We start from the raw sequence: 16,717 nt of genomic DNA on the forward strand, positions 1-16,717 counted from the left end.
GGATAATGTTTGTTTTGATCAAATTGATGGAGAATAATATCGCATTGGGAAGGAAAGACATAACATGTCAACCTCACAATTAAGTCACAACCTCCTTAACCACCACTTCAACCACCACCATTCCCACTCACTCACATGTGTAAACGTTACATTACATTATTAATATGACTTCTCTTTCTTTTGTTTTTTTTCTAAACGTTACATTACATTATTTTTACACAAGCAATATTGAAGTAGGGCGAATAGAATATAATACGTCGAGTGAAAGTTAAGTGAATTCTCTGATCAACTAAGCCGCATATACATTTTGCTTATTTCACATGAATTTTTCTTGAGCAATTTTCCTTCTTCATTTTCTTCCTTTTTCTTTTTTATTTTATTTATTTTTTATTTTTATTTTTTTTGTGGCCAACTATTTTATTTATTATTTCAGTAGGCTATAGCATGACCTGCACTACCAATTATTTATAAAGAGTGCTGATAAACTCATATCACTGTGTTATCTCCTCATTCACTTTTTAATAGAAATTTTGATATCAATTTTACTTCTTGTAAAATGACATTAGAGGACCTAAGCTTAATAAATAAATAAATAAATAAATCCTCTTCTATGTATACCATCTCTGACACACCCCAACCCGGGATATCCACTAGGACTCCGAATCGAGCTGTGTTGGTCAACACCTGGAAAGTGACAAAGCCATAAAGTGTATTGATGTGGAAGATGTGAATAAATTTGAACCTAAAAGTGCCTAAGTACAAGAGTGCGCTGTGAGCGGGTATGAACTCATTTCACATGTGATGACAGAGCATCATTTCACATGTGGTAATCGTCTACCCCAAGATTTGCCGATAATCCTTGTCGGTACGAAAACTCTGCTACTAGAATCTGGACGGACGAAAAACAAGGGTGAGTGAGCCTGAAAATAAAGTTTTAATTCTCCAACATTATCCAATTGAATATATTTGATTGGATAATCAGGGTGGTGAGCCCTGGGCTTGATAACCTGAGCCAACAGTTTGGAAAATGCAGCGATCATTGTGGAAAATAAGCACACGTGTGACCAACGTGTATAAGCCGTCATCCAAAACCATAAAGTACATAAATGGTCCATAGGGAGGGTAAATCAATCCACAAATGTCCCCCTGAATCTGTTGTAGAAAAATGGAAGGATTCGAACGAATCTTGTCATAAGAAGGCTTAGTAATAAGCTTTCCTATAGAACATGTTTGACATGAGATTCCTTGGGTCGAACCTAAACTTCGGGTTAATGGATGCCCGTGTGATGATTTAAGGAAATGGCGCATCGCTATTCGTCCAGAATGTCCCAAACGATCATGCCAATGTGTAATTTCATGCATGGTCCCAGTAGTAGGGCCAGCCACATAGTGGCATTCTATGAGGCGTATAGTCGTAGTATACAGACCACTCAGGATACGCTCAATCTTCCTTAGATTATGCTTCTGGCCATATTTGTAGGAAGTTATGCATAGAAATTCAACTCCGTTTTCTATGTGGGTTTCAGTGTGGTAATTGTTATCTCTAATATTCTTGAAACTTAACAATGTTCTTCCGGAACGTGGAAAATAGAGTGCCTAAGAAATGGTGAATATTGTACCATTGGACAACATTATACGTGCCTTACCGTATATTTCTATCAGGTTGGATGGGCCTGAGAGGGTTGTCAAAGGTGCAATCTTAGGTATGAAGTTAGTGAAATAGATGCATTCACGCAAAACTGTGTGCGTGGTTGCACTATCTGCCAGACAACTAACTTTCCCATTAGTCATACCTAGAATGAAAAATTAATTTGAATCGATCACATGCATAAAAGTTCTAAAAAATATCAATTCAAAATAATTTCATTTATTCAAGGATGGTAATTAATTAAATCTTAATATCCAAAAACAAATCACCAACAAATAATCCAAACATAATGGAAAATTGTTCAAAAATCAACCAAAAAACAAAAAAGGGTTTGGCCACTAGGTGGAATTAGACCCCATTGTGCAATTTTAACTAACTAGAATTGTTTATGTCTAAGATTCTAATCTTCAATAGGGGTGGTATCCTCTTGAAAGTTAGAAACCTTTATCTTTGTAGTCTCTGGTTCATCCATTTGCACAAAGTTTGATTCAAACTTTTTACGACGAGAATGATATTCAGCTACAACCTTCTAGGGAGCTTGGCAAACATGGGACTAATGGTCCTTTGAACCATAGCGATAGCACATATCCATATCCATGATTTCAGGTGTTTTGCCTTTATTCTTGAAGTTCGGGGCCTTAGGAGTGAGGTTTGAGCGTTTCTGGGCTTTGTTTTGTCCCTTAGATGGACCTTGACTCTGTTGACCTTCGCAAGGTGGTTTTTGGCCGCCCCTACCACGCCTCTTTTGGTGTTTTGGGCATTGGTTTGTGCTATAATGTGCTTTAGGCATAGCAATCGCCCCAGTAGGTCGAGCTTGATGATTCTTCATCAACAGCTAGTTCTGCTTTTCAGCAAGAAGTAAAACAGAGATCAAATCTAAGAGCTTAGTGAACTTCTAAGCTCTATATTATTGTTGCAAGACAATATTAGAAGCATAGAAGGTCAAATAGGTCTTTTCCAGGAGATCCACTTCGGTCAAAGTTTCATTACAAAACTTGAGAAGTGATCGGATTCGACAAACTTCAGAATTATATTCATTCATAGACTTAAAGTCTTAGAAGCGCAAATGTTGGTAGTCATGTCTTGCTTTAGGCAAGAATATGTCATTTTGGTGATCAAAACGATCAGCTAAAGCAACCCATAGTGCACGTGGATCCTCCTTAGCAAAGTATTCAGTTTGCAAGGCGTCATGGATATGTCTTCGGATGAAGTTCATAGCAGTGGCTTTTTCAGCTTCTCCAACAGGATTGTCCATCTCTTTTTCAATGGTGGGATGAAAGTTTTTTGCAGTGAGTTGGAGCTTCACATCTTGGACACACTTGAGGTAGTTCCTTCCAGAGACCTCTAAAGCGGTGAAGTCGAGTTTGTTCAAATTCGACATGTTCCTATCACAAAATAGATGGACAAGATGTGATGAGTGTAATGGAGAAAAATCAATCCATTCACATAGGAGTAAAAGATACAGGTTCTAATAAACATGTATTGGTTTAATTTTGCATGAAAAAACTTTGGGTTTTCATGGGTGATGTTTTTAAAGAAAACTTCAAGTTTTCAAACAAGGCACATTTATAAGAAACTTCAGGTTTCAAAATAATTATGAACTTCAGGTTCATATGTTCTTGCAGACAAACACAAATATATACACATAAAAAATGCAACAAAAATATGCAAATAGAACTTCGGGTCTATTGTTATAATTGAATTAAGTATTTGGACTTCGGGCCAAAATTTAAAGTGTGAGTGAAAAAAAAAAATATATAACCCAAATTGTCTAAAAGTATTAAAAAGCGAAGCTCGGGGACCAAATATAGGCCAAAGCCCACGGGGGGCTGAGCAAATTTGGTCCATGTGACCCAAGCCCAAAAATTGGGATAGGGTTTCTCTGGTGCAGGCTTCAGGCCCACGGGTAGGAGAAGGACAAAATGGGCCGCTAATAGGAGCATATTTATACTACTTAGTTATATTGTTTCCTTGCATTTAGATAGTTAATTACTACTTATTATAGTCTTTCAAGCTATTTTCGTATGCTTTTAGGTCCTAATGGCAAAGGAAGCAAGAAAGTGCATTTTGGAGCTATTTGGAGCAGTTTTGGGCATGGATTGGATAGCTTAACTATGAAGCAAAATGGGAGGACAAAATTGAAGTCAAGAGAAGCTAGGAAAGGCTACAAATCTGGTGAATGGAGTTCAAATACAAAGAAGATAAGGAAAGAGCAAGAAATAAGGAACCTTATCCAATCTTATCTTATCATATCCTAACCAACGTTATCCTTTCCTAAATATAGCATTATCCTATCTTATCTTATCCAAATCAATTTGTGCCTTGATATTAGCTATTTTGAAGGGATCCTTGTGCATGCCGCATATAGGCCATTCCTTGGAGGTTTAGGAGTTGTAATCCCTTTCCTACACCTATGTCATGAGTCCTTATCCATTTAGGTCCAAAAATCTGCCCTAAACATCCTTTCTAGAAGCCCTATCTTCCTCCTACAAAGGCCGCACCTATCCTTCTAGAAATCCCAAAAACCTTGTCGTGTATTCCCTATCCCATTCCCTTTTGGTTTCTGACAAGCCTTAACCTTTTTCCCCTAAGATTGTGCAATCCTTTTCCTTTAGAAATTGTGTGTCCCTAGCCCTATAAATACAAGCCTTTGCCGCACCATTGAAACCATCCATTCACTCATTCATTCATTCATACTTTCAGCCATCAAACACCATAATTCACACCACATCACCCTAGTGCCGTAAGCAAGGAAGGAAAGAGAGGAGGACTTGTGCAATCTGCCATCCAAGGGAGTGCCGTGCATGCCATTGGAGTGTGGAGCATTTCTTGGTTCTTTCTATCCTTAGTTTTAGTTCAATGTTTATGTTAATTTGGTTTTCAATTATGATGAACATGTGGAACTAATTTCTTTTTAGTTGGAGGTGAATTCGAAGCCATGATTATATGTTTTATATGAATTGATTACATCCAGTTATTGTTTCTTGAGTCTTGAATGTGATTTGCTTATCTGAAATTATCAAAACTTGTTTTTGTATGTTGGTTAAGAGTCGACACTTAATTTGCATGCATAAATTTGATGCTAGAGTATAAGAGAATTTCACCTAATCGATATTTGCTTATATTCACAAGTAGTGGAAGTCACTAGTCATGATTGTGTTAAGTAAATCCTTGGTATGAGTATCATGCTTTTCATAGTTACGAATGCCTTGTCAATGCTTATGGTTTTCAAAGAACTTAATGACCTTTGATATGTTTTTATATCATGCTTTTCATAGTTAGGGAACTTTATAATGATAATTTGGTTGTGATGCGTATCCCATCGAATACAATGAATTAAGGAAAATCTGAAAGTTAACTTATGTTTTTCATGGTTAATTTGGGGTATTGTCATTCATAGTCTAGGGGAATAATAATTGGAAATTGGTTTATGTGTATATACCATGTGTGGAGAAGGACCCTCTAACTAGCCTTTCACCCATTTAATTCAACCAAACTCGTTTTTGCAAAGTGTTTCATACAAAGTTTTTGTTTTAAGTTTTAAATTCGTCAAAAACAATCCACCTTTCATTTAGTCTTCTTATTTAAGTTAAAATCTGTTTTCTTTGAGTCCTTTGAGTCAAGTTAAGTTATATTTTCATCTAAATCACTTGTTAGGTCTAGAATTGAGTATTTTTGAGTGTTTGTTGTTGTTTTAAGTGTTTTGAGTTAGTTTTAAGTCTATAGAGTCTAGTTTAGTGTTTTTGAGTCTTAATTGTGTCGATTAGCATTCCTAGTTAATCCCCGGTTTAGAACAATCTCTACTTGCATATATACTACAATTGTCACAAATAGGGTTTAATTTGTGTGCCAACTTAATTTTCACATCAGCCGCATTAGGTGAGCCCCCTAAAAAATCCACATGGCCTGCTGCAGGCGGGCCCAAGAATTTTTTTATTTTATTTTATTTTTTTCACAGGCTAATCAGGCCCTAATATTAATAGTGGGTTGCAGGCCCAATGTAGTAAACCGACTGTATAAAAGGAGCAGGGCCCCAAAGGGTGGCCCAAACGAGGGCCGGATCATGTGTAATGCAATACGGGGGAACACAGATGCGCCAACGAAGCTGGGAACTGGTGTAGCACACAACGCCAGGACACCATGGCCCATCTGAAGGAAAAAATTTGTCCTAGTTAAGAATATGTGAGAACATTTGAACACATAAGCAAACTAATAACACTTTAAATTAGGCATGCATTAAAAAACAATTCTAAAACCCATGATTTTCAAAGCCTAGTGAATGGTGAAACAAAAGACTCTTTAACAAATTAAAGAGAAGAGAGAGTTTGAGTTTCATTACCCTTGAAGCTCATCCTTGTTTACACAAGGGATTCACCCAAGTGGAGGGCCTTCAAGTCACCTCCTTTGCTCCTTGGATGGTTGCTTCTTTGCTTCTCCTTTGCTCCTTGAAGATTTGAGGAGAGGAACTCCAAGAACACCAAAAGTTTGGTGTCTCTAAGTCTCCACACCAAGGATAAAGTGTGAAGATAAAATGGATGACTTAGAGGAAGGAAGATTGCTAGCTATTTTTCTCTAAGTGTGGCCGGCCTCTTTGGAAGACAAAGAGAGAAAGAGTTTTGCTCTTTTGCCTCAAAGAAAACCCTTAATGTGGTAAAGCTATAAAGTTCCTTTTATAGCACCTCACATTTGAGTGGCAAACTTGCAATTATGCCAAGTTCACTACCACTCACCCTATGGCCGGCCATCCTTTAGTTATTGGGCTAATTGCCCATTTTGCTTTAGTTGTCATACAACTTAAACATAATGGGCTTGTGGACCAAAACCCTTTTGGGCCTCGAGGCCCGAAACTAACTTGAAAGCCCAATATGAACCTTTCATATAATTAATTAACTAATTAATTGATCTGGACCATTCTTAATTAAACCATTTAATTGCTTATCCATCTCATTTATATTTCTTCACCTTCATCCTTACTCGGTGTACGATTCATTAGGTTCCAATTAGCGAGGTAGTGGGCGATTGTTACTCTTAACAATCGATTGTTAATTGAAACTACATTTCAATTCTCCCTTTGATGAAGATTAGTGTTTGCTAATCTTCAGAGCTTCCACAAACCATGAGTGACACCTAGCAGTATGTCATGGCTACCCAAGCTAAGTAGAAGTAGTTGGATAACCTATCCAGTTACAATTACAATGCAATACGGTTTTTCTCTAATATAATACTCTTAATCACATTGTTTCAGTGATAGTTTGTTTCATGTCTACTATCCAATGTGATACTTCTCTATATGATTCAATTGAATATGATTTGGAACAAACTTCCTAAATCATATTTGTGTGCTTTGGCCAAAGACTCCCAAGTCATATCTCAGAGTATTCTCCCTCCACCATGGAAGGTTAGAGATCCCTTGTTGTGCATTCATATGCCTACATGACTAGATAGCTTGACCCCAACAATGTCATGGACACTCTCGATGGAATACCTTTGACATGATCAAAGATCAAGGACCTAACCATTAGGCATCTATGATGCCTCAGGTCAAAGGACTAATTTGCATATTGCAACTTACGAGTTCTTACATGACATGTATGTTCAAACTCTCTTTTGATCGTAGTTTAGTGTACTCAATTAACATTTTAAGCATCTATATGTTTGTCTCAATGTCCAACACTAAATGACTTGAGACTAGTCATACTAACGCTTGAGTTAACATAACACATACTAACCTTAGTGGATTGTCAATGCCCAATTTGCAATCCTATGGCTAAGAACGTTTGAGGAATGAACATAAGAGAAAGGTCTCATCAATCTAACTTACTTAGATCACTTCTCTCTTAGATTAAACACATTCCTTGGATTCCCTCATTGCTTAAACACATAATACAATAAACAGTGATTAACAATAAGTTTTGCCCTTCATTAAACATATAATTGTTTAACACAATAAGTATTCCAAAAGCTATTACATCAAATGAGTGGCTTTGTAGACGAGAAGGTCAGCCCAAAGATTTGGGGCTTAGGGTTTCAACGAAAAAAAAACACCCCAGTTGGAGCTAGGTGCAATCACTGGGGGACGAAGGCCAGTGCCGCCGCTGCATGCGATCGTGTTTTGGGAAAAATTTCTCGATGCAAGGTCATAGGTTCAACGACGAGCAAGTTCTGGGGGATGGAGAGAGTACCTTGACATTGGGGAAAAAAAAACCTAAGAAATTCAAACTGGAATTTCACCCAAATTCGATGAAATTTCTTTGGGAATTTCAATGCTATTGAATCAAAAATATGATACCATGTCGGACTTGGTCAGAAAATTGCACGAAAAAGTCATGGTCTCGTTTTATGCGATGTGGATTTTCTAGGTTTGGACGTTATGAGTGTCGGGTTTCAAAGGAGCTTGATGCTCCATGCTTGCTCGGGGTCACGGGTTCGAAGAACCCAAGCAGCGATTTTTGATTTTTTTTTCAATTATGAAATTCAATTATATGCATATTCAAATCAATAATATTTTAAGGCATGTACATATATTTGATGCAATTCATGGCAAATATCAAATTCACATAATTTAACAATTATGAATATAAGGCATACACAATTTATGTAGAATGTAAAATTCGAAAAACGTAAAGTTGGGTCATGCATTATGGTGAATGTTCATGCTATCAAGGCTGCGAAAATATCAAGATAAAAACTGTTGTTTTGAAAGAATTTGATTGTGTGATGATATGGATGAATTGGTTTGATGCAGAAAAAAACTTCAACATCAGATTCCTAAGCGCAACGGTAGGAGCGTGCTGATAATGTGTTTGTAGCCTATTTTATCTGACAAAGGGAATAGGGCCGGCGGCAAGGGTAGAGAAATTGAAAGAGATGTGTTTGTAGAATTGTAGGGGAATGTGTATGTTATCCCTCCTACATAGTGCCTTTATTTATAGTAGAAAAAGCAGAGAAGAAATTCCTTCATCCCCAAGGAATACAAGTTGTAATAGGAAAGGATAACTAGAATCAAATCTAATCTAGGATTTACACAATCACACTTAAACTAGAAAAGTTTACAACACATTTCAATTTTATAACCTTTTGTGGTAGGTGGAATTATAATGTGGGTTATGAAATAAGACATTGGAGTAGTCTAGCGGCACTCTTTATAAATTAGCAGCATGATTACATGTTATTAGATTACATAATCAAAAGATATATAAAACAATTAAAATAGGGAAATTTTGGTTTCGTGTTGACTAAAATCTTACATTGAAACTTTATTAAGTTTGAATACTTTGATAGGAGGGTGAACCGTTCAATTTCAATATTAATTAAGAAATTTAACAACGGAAATTAATAATTCTTTTCTATAATCATGCAAAGTTGATACCATATAAGAATTTTTCATATTTTCTTAAATTTGAATTCTGATTAAATATTTTATTTAATCACATGCACTCGATCCAAGCTTGATCCAAGCTTGTTGCTCACATGCAAAGATTGTGCCTACTCCCAGCCCGTTTTTGGGCATGGACCTCACGACACCAATTTTCTCAGCCCACCCATGGACTTTGGTCCATATTTTTGGGCCTCAAGTTTAATTGTCTATTTTTTTAGGCCTTATGGGTTTTATAATTTTTCACCAACACTTTAATTTTGGCTGAAGTCTAAATAATTAATTCAATCATAATTCTAGACTTGAAAATCTATTTGCATATTTTCTTGTTGCATATTTCTATTTATATATATATATTTGCGTTTGTCTGCAGGAACATATGAACTTTACGTTTGTCTGCAGGAACATATGAACTTAAAGTTAATAATTCTTTCAAAACCTGAAGTTTCTAGAAACATGCCTTGTTTGAAAACCTGAAGTTTTCCTTAAAAACATCACCCATGAAAACTTGAAGTTTTTTTCACGTAAATTTAAACCAATACATGTCTATTTGAACTTGAATATTCTACTCCTATGTGAATGGATTGATTTTTTTCTCCATTACACTAACCACATCCTTGTCCATTTATTTTGTGATAGAAACATGTCGAATTTGAACAAACTCGACTTCACCGCTTTAGATGTCTCTGGAAGAAACTGCCTCACCGTAAAGAATTTGCGTCCTGCCATTGAAGATGAAACGGACAACCTGGTTAGCGAAGCTAAGAAAGCCACTGCCATGATCTTCATCCAAAGACACATTCATGATGCATTGTAAACCGAGTACCTTGCTGATGAGGATTCACGAGCACTTCGTGTTGCTTTGGCTAATCGCTTTGATCACCAAAAGGTCATCTTCTTGCCTGAAGCAAGATATAACTGGCAGCATCTGCGTATTATCAAGCTCGACTTACTGGGCGATTGTTGTGCTTGAAACACATTATAGCACAAACCAAAGCCCAAAACGCCAACATAGACATGGTAGGGACGGCCAGAAGCCACCCCCGTCAAGGTCAACAGAGCTAAGGACCATCTAAGGGAGGAAAACAGAAGTGCCCTAACCTCATTCCTAAGCCCCCAAACTTCAAGAATAAAGGCAAAGCACCTGAAACCATGGATGCGAACATGTGCTACCGCTGTGGTTCAAAGGACCATTGGTCTCTTGTTTGCCGTGCTCCTCATAAGGTTGTAGCTAAATATCATTCTCGTCGTAAGAAGTTTGAATCAAATTTTATACAAGTGAATGAACCAGAGAGTACTAAGATGGAGGTTTCTGACTTTTAGGAGGCTACTAGCCCTATGGAAGATTAGAATCTTAGACATGAACTATTTTTAGTTGAATTTTGGAACAATGGGGCTGAATTCCACATAGTGGCCGAACCACCTTTTTTTTTTTTTTTTTAGTTTAAGTTTGAACAATTTTCTTTTATGTTTGGATTATTTGTAGGTGATTTGTTTTTGGACATTAATTTTTTTTTTAATTACCATCCTTGAATACTTAAATTATTTTGAATGGATATTTGTTTTAAGAACTTTTATGCATGAGACCTATTCAAATTAATTTTTATTTCTAGGTATGACTAGTGGGAAAGTTAGTTGTCTGGTAGATAATGCAACCATGCACACTGTTTTGCATGACTGCATCTATTTCACTAACTTCATACCTAAGAATGCACCTGTGGCAACCCTCTCAGGCCCATCAAATATGATCGAAGGATATAGAAGACACATACAATCTTGATCATTAATGAGGCACTTTGTTCTCCACGTTCTGGAAGAACGTTGTTGAGTTCCAAGGACATAAGAGATAATAATTACCATGCTGAAACCTATGTAAAAAATGAAGTTGAATTTATGTGCATCACTTCCTACGAATATGCCGAGAAGCGTATTCTAGAGAAGATTAAGTGTATCCCGAAGGGTCTGTATATTACGACCATACGCATTATAGAAAGCCACTATGTCGCCAGCCCTACCTCTGGGACCACACACAATATTACATTTTGGCATGATCGTTTGGGACACCCTGGATGAACAAAGATGTGTCGTCTCCTCAAATCATCATACAGGCATCCACTAACTCGAAGTTTAAGTTCGATCCAAGGAATTGCATGTCAAACCTGTTTCATAGGAAAGCTTATTATTAGGCCTTCTTATGACAAGATACGTTTGAATCCTCCTATTTTTCTACAGAGGATTCAGGAGGACTTTTGTGGACCGATCCACCCTCCTTGTGGACCATTTTGATATTTTATGGTTTTGGTTAACGGTTCCACACGTTCGTCATTCGTATGCTTGTTGTCCACAAGGAACCTACATTCTCCAAATTGTTGGCTCAGGTTATCAAGCTCAGGGCTCACCACCCTAATTGTCCGATCAAATTTATTCGATTGGATAATGCTAAAGAATTCGCATCTAAAACTTTTGATGACTATTGCATGTCAGTTGGGGTTGAAATTGAACATCCAGTACCCCATGTTCACACCCAGAATGGCCTGGTAGAGGCATTCATTAGGCACTTACAAATGATTACTTGATTGTTAGTCATAAGTACAAAGCTCCAAATTGCTGCTAGGGGCCATGCAATATTGCATGCAGTCATGTTGGTCCGCCCGAGGCTTGTTGCAACTCAACCATAAGGTGCTCTTCAATTGATTACCAGATACAAACCCAACATATGGCATCTACGTGTTTTTGGTTGTGCGGTCTATGTGCCGATTTCGCCGTCCTTACGTACAAAAATAGGGCCTCAGCCAAGGATCAGAATATATGTCGAATATGATTCTCCTTCAATTATTCGTTACTTAGAACCTTTGACAGGTGATCTTTTACAGCTCGTTTTGCGAATTATCACTTCTATGAGATAGTATTCCCGTCGTTAGGGGTAGATAAGAACATCACCGTTCTTGAAGAACGACGCGAATTACCGTGGACGACTCCAAGTGTGTCTCATTTACATCCTTGCACCCTTCAGTTTGAATTTGCAGTGCAACGCATATTAGATTTCTAGAGTGCAGCTCAGAGCGTGCCAGATGCTTTCATAGATCTAGCGCTAGTGACAAGATCACATATTCCAGCTGCAAATATGCTTGCAAAGATGGATGTACCAAATGTACGACATACTTCCCTCTTGGAAGCTCGGGACTTGACCTTGGCCGATCCAAGTACATTAGCAGCTAGCCAATCCTCTGCCCCTACATAAAAGCGTGGCATACTACTTGGTTCAAAAAATTCACACCCACGAAAGAGGAAATTCACAGCACAGGCTCTTCCTGAACCTATAGTGAATCCGACTGTTGCCTACTCATTCTATCTAACTCATAAGGAAATTCTAGATTACGGAAGCGTCCTTGAAGAGAAAAATCCACCCCCCGAGAATCGTAAGATTTCGGTTATGCTAGCTTGGATGATGTTTGGTGTAGAAATGAGATGATCATCAGTGATGCATTAGCATATGTAGTAGCTATTGAGATCATGTTGAGCCTGTTCCATTGATGAATGTCGACGTAGAACTGATTGGTCAAACTGAAAACAAACAATCCAAGTCGAACTCGATTCGCTTGTGAAACGTAAGGTGTTCAAACCTATAACTCTTACTCCTCCACATGTGAAGTCTGTTGGCTACAAGTGGGTTTTCGTTGGGAAGCGTAATGAGAAGAACGAAATTGTGCATTACAAAGCTCGTCTTGTTGTGCAAGGCTTCTCACAATACCCTGGGATTGACTATGATGATACTTATTCACCCGTTATGGATGTGATTATTTTTCGTTTCCTTATTAGTTTGGTAGTTTCCGGAAAACTGAGTATGCAGTTGATGGACGTACTAACTACGTATTTATATGGGGATCTCGATACGAAAATTTATGTGGAAGTTCCTGAAGGACTTACATTGATTGGATCAAATATTTTCAAACCTCAAAACACACTTATAGAGCAAAAAATAATCAAGAAAATTATGGAGGTGACCCGTGGACTTTTGGCTTAAAAGGAAAAAATTACCCTCGAGGCAAATTGGGATTCCCACATGCATGCAACGGATAATAACAGTTCAATCAAGGAAGAGTCAAAGGTGATCAAAATGGTATTTATTCAAATCCCTCTCATCACTCTTCTTCGCAGGCCCAAGGCGCACCAATAATCTTCTCGACCCAAGTTGCTACCCCAGCAGTGCAGATCTAAAGCTCTCCCAGCATTGCACCGCGCCCACACGCCCCACACTTGGCTCGGCCCACTTTCGCAGCCCAACCCACTTTCGTGGCCCATTTGGCGATCCTTAGCTGCCCAGAACAGTTCAACCATCCCGGCTTTAAATTTTCGGACAAACAATTGAACCGGGGGTATTTTCGCCCCATTTTTCTCGCAGATTTGACATATCCCAACTCAAATCTCGTTCCTGGAGTCCATTGCATTTCCACTACTTAAGGTATCACATACAATCTAAGCTCTTCCATCCCAAATGGCAAGTAACACTTGTCTCAACATGTCATGAAGTTAACAAGCACCCTCGCACAGCAGACGACCTCGGTGAATCAGCTTTTGTAGCGCACCGAAATGTAGGATACCTTAGACAAGGTATCCTGAAGTAGGACAAGGGCAGACAATAAACCTCTCCAGGCGCGACTAGCCACAAACCAAGCGTTTTGGCAGTGTACACTCCCGTCTAGGCCACCAAGATAGCGTATACTCTCATCTTAATGCGTGGAGGAGCATGCACTCCATGTTAGGCCGACGGAAAAACATACATTCACAGTTGAGGCAACACTCCAATAATCAGCATGGACAACCTTCGCCCCACAACGAGCATCTTCCACCTCACATCGGAGTAGGCAGCACAGCAGACGGAGATAAGCACTCACTCAATCTGGCTTAAGTTTAACCAGCAGCCTACGAAAGACCTGCTTGCCTGCCAGGAACATACCACATGCACCGCAGCCGCGGCATAGATGAGCCAAGCACAGGGAAGACCAACTTAGACCAATAGGTCACGATCGGGGGAGTCGAAAGCTCTGCTGCCCTAGGGAAGCAAATTCAAGAAGAAGTTAAAAGGCTCATGACTGCATGATTGCGTGATTTCCAATGCAACAAAGCTACTAACATAACGCTCCAACGAGACATGACCAATATAAGCAAGTTACATTTCATTGACAATATCGAGCAGATGGAACCATCCCATATATATTAGAGGATACAATGATCACTTCTGTTCTGACAAATGCAGTAACTCAGCCTAATCACGCGCCGGGGGCAAACAGGTACCAGAATGTCACACCAGCCAAACCACTAAGAACCAAGGGCATGTTTTGTTTTCATCACAACTCCACGCTTAAAGTCATGCCTACCTGCTCCATGGCTTCTGGCCACCCTTGATCTATCACCATGGTTCCCAGCCATGCCGATCTTATACCACAGCTTCCAGTCGTGCCACCTTACATCTCTTATTTATGCCGACCAAGCCCACAACACTTTAAACTTCAAAGCATCCAACAACGGAGCAGAATACGAGGCCTTACTAGCAGCCTCTGTTAGCAAAAGACTTAGCAGTGGAGAAGCTTACAATCCATTCAAATTCTCAGCTGGCCACTAACCAAGCCTCAGAAGAACACATGATGAAACATCTAAGCATGACGCAACACTTGGAGAAGGTCCAGGAACAACCTACTGTGCTTCCCACTTACACCCTTCCGTAGGGTCCACAAGCAGTTCGAAGTCTAAAGGAGATCACCAAACAAGACCTCACAGGCTGAGGATTATTTTAGTTATCCAGTAATCTAGGTTTCCTCAACTGCGCTCACGACAACGACTTTCATACTTTCCAATGCGATAGGGTAAACGAATTCCCCGACACCCATTTGGGTCTGTTCTCCAGTGCGAAAGGATAAACTAATTGCTTTCCAATGCGAAAAGGTAAACTAATTCTCCGATACCCATTTGGGTCTGCTATTCAGTGCGAAAGGATAAATTAATTGCTTTCTAGTGCGAGATGATAAACTAATTGCTCTCTAGTACGAGATGGTAAACTAATTCCCTGACACCTATCTAGGTCTGATCTCCAGTGCAAGAGGATAAACTAATTGCCCTATAGTGCGATATAGTAAGCTAATTCTCTGACGCCCATCTGGGTCTACTCTTCAACGGAAGGGAGCAAACTGCCAATGAATTTCCCTATAAGCTTTATTACACAAAAGATCTTTGAATACTACTTGCTTTCGCTTCCCAGCTTGCTTTTTCTATCACATCAACAACCAGCCATGTTGGTTTGCCTGACACCCATTGCCACCCAATCTATTTCAACGTTACAGTTAGTTACTGGATACAAGCCTGACGTCTAGCACTTACGTGTGTTTGGGTGTGATGTTTATGTGCCAATAGCGCCGCCACTACGTACTAAAATGGATCCTTGGAGAAAAATGGAAATTTATTTATATCGGTTATGATTCACCATTAATTATTCACTTCCTAAAGCCCTTGACAAGCGATCACTTTACCGCTCGCTTTGTGCGTATTCTCATTTTGATAAAATAGTCTTACCGTAGTTAAGGGGAGATAAGAACATTAATATTCCTCAAGAACTCTGCGAATTGTTGTGGATTAACCCCATTATGTCTCATTTAAATCCTGCATTGCATAGTCTGAAACTTAAGTGCGACGTATTTTAGATTTATAAAGCATTGCTCAAAGGATGCCATGTGCTTTTAATGATTTAGAGAAAGTGACAAGGTCACATATCCCAGCTGTAAACGTGCATGCAAAGATAAATGTGTCATGCATACATCGAAACATTGCCTTGAAATGACATGTTGTTCTTGAAAGACAGTTGGCCGCAGTTACTGCATAACCCTGTAAAATTGCTCTAGCCAATCATCAACTCCTACCCTGAAGCGTGGCAAAACTGTTGATTCAAAGGATTCACAACCCTGAAAGAGGACACCCACGACACACATTAGTGAGCCTAATTTGAATCTTACCATCGCTAACTCATCCATTCCAACACATGAGATTATTCTAGATTATGGAAGCGTCCTTGAATAGATGAATTCGCCTCTCGAGAGTCGTGAGATTTAGGTCCATTATGCAAGCATGGATGTACTTTGGAACCAGAATGAGATGATAGTCGATGATGCATTTGCATACACAGTAACTACTGATATCATGTTGAACAATGACATTGGATAGTGTTCCATTGATGAATGTCGACATAGAACTTATTGGTTAAACTGGAGACAAACAATCCAGGTTAAACTTGTTTCACTTACGAAAAGTAAAGCGTTTGAGCCTGTAGTTCCTACTCCTCCACATGTGAAGCTCGTTGGCTACAAGTGGCTTTTGGTAAGGAAAAGTAATGAGAATAAGAGATAGTGTGACATATGGCATGCCTCGTGGCACAAGGCTTTTCTCAACGCCTTGGAATTGATTACAAGCATACATATTTTCCCGTAAAGGACGTCATAACTTTCTGCTACCTTATCAGTTTGATGGTTTGTGAAAAACTGAATATGCAGCTTATGGATGTGGTAATTGTATATCTCTATGGGGATCTTGATACATAAATCTATATGAAAGTTCCTGAAGGACTTACATTGACTGGATCAAATAGTTCTAGACCACGGATCACCTTCTCGATTAGATTGAGGCAGATGTAGTATAACAGTCTGATA

At 38.8% G+C, this 16,717-nt stretch overlaps 1 pseudogene; it reads right to left on the reverse strand.

Moving 5' to 3' along the window:
* Positions 1-2,555: 2,555 nt before the first annotated feature.
* Positions 2,556-3,029, reverse strand: LOC148691766 (uncharacterized; annotated as a pseudogene).
* Between the last annotated feature and the right edge of the window lie 13,688 nt (positions 3,030-16,717).

The sequence above is a fragment of the Pyrus communis genome, chromosome 13, assembly GCF_041283825.1.
Source record: "Pyrus communis isolate YQ-2024b chromosome 13, ASM4128382v1, whole genome shotgun sequence".
NCBI classification, from domain to species: Eukaryota; Viridiplantae; Streptophyta; class Magnoliopsida; order Rosales; family Rosaceae; genus Pyrus; species Pyrus communis.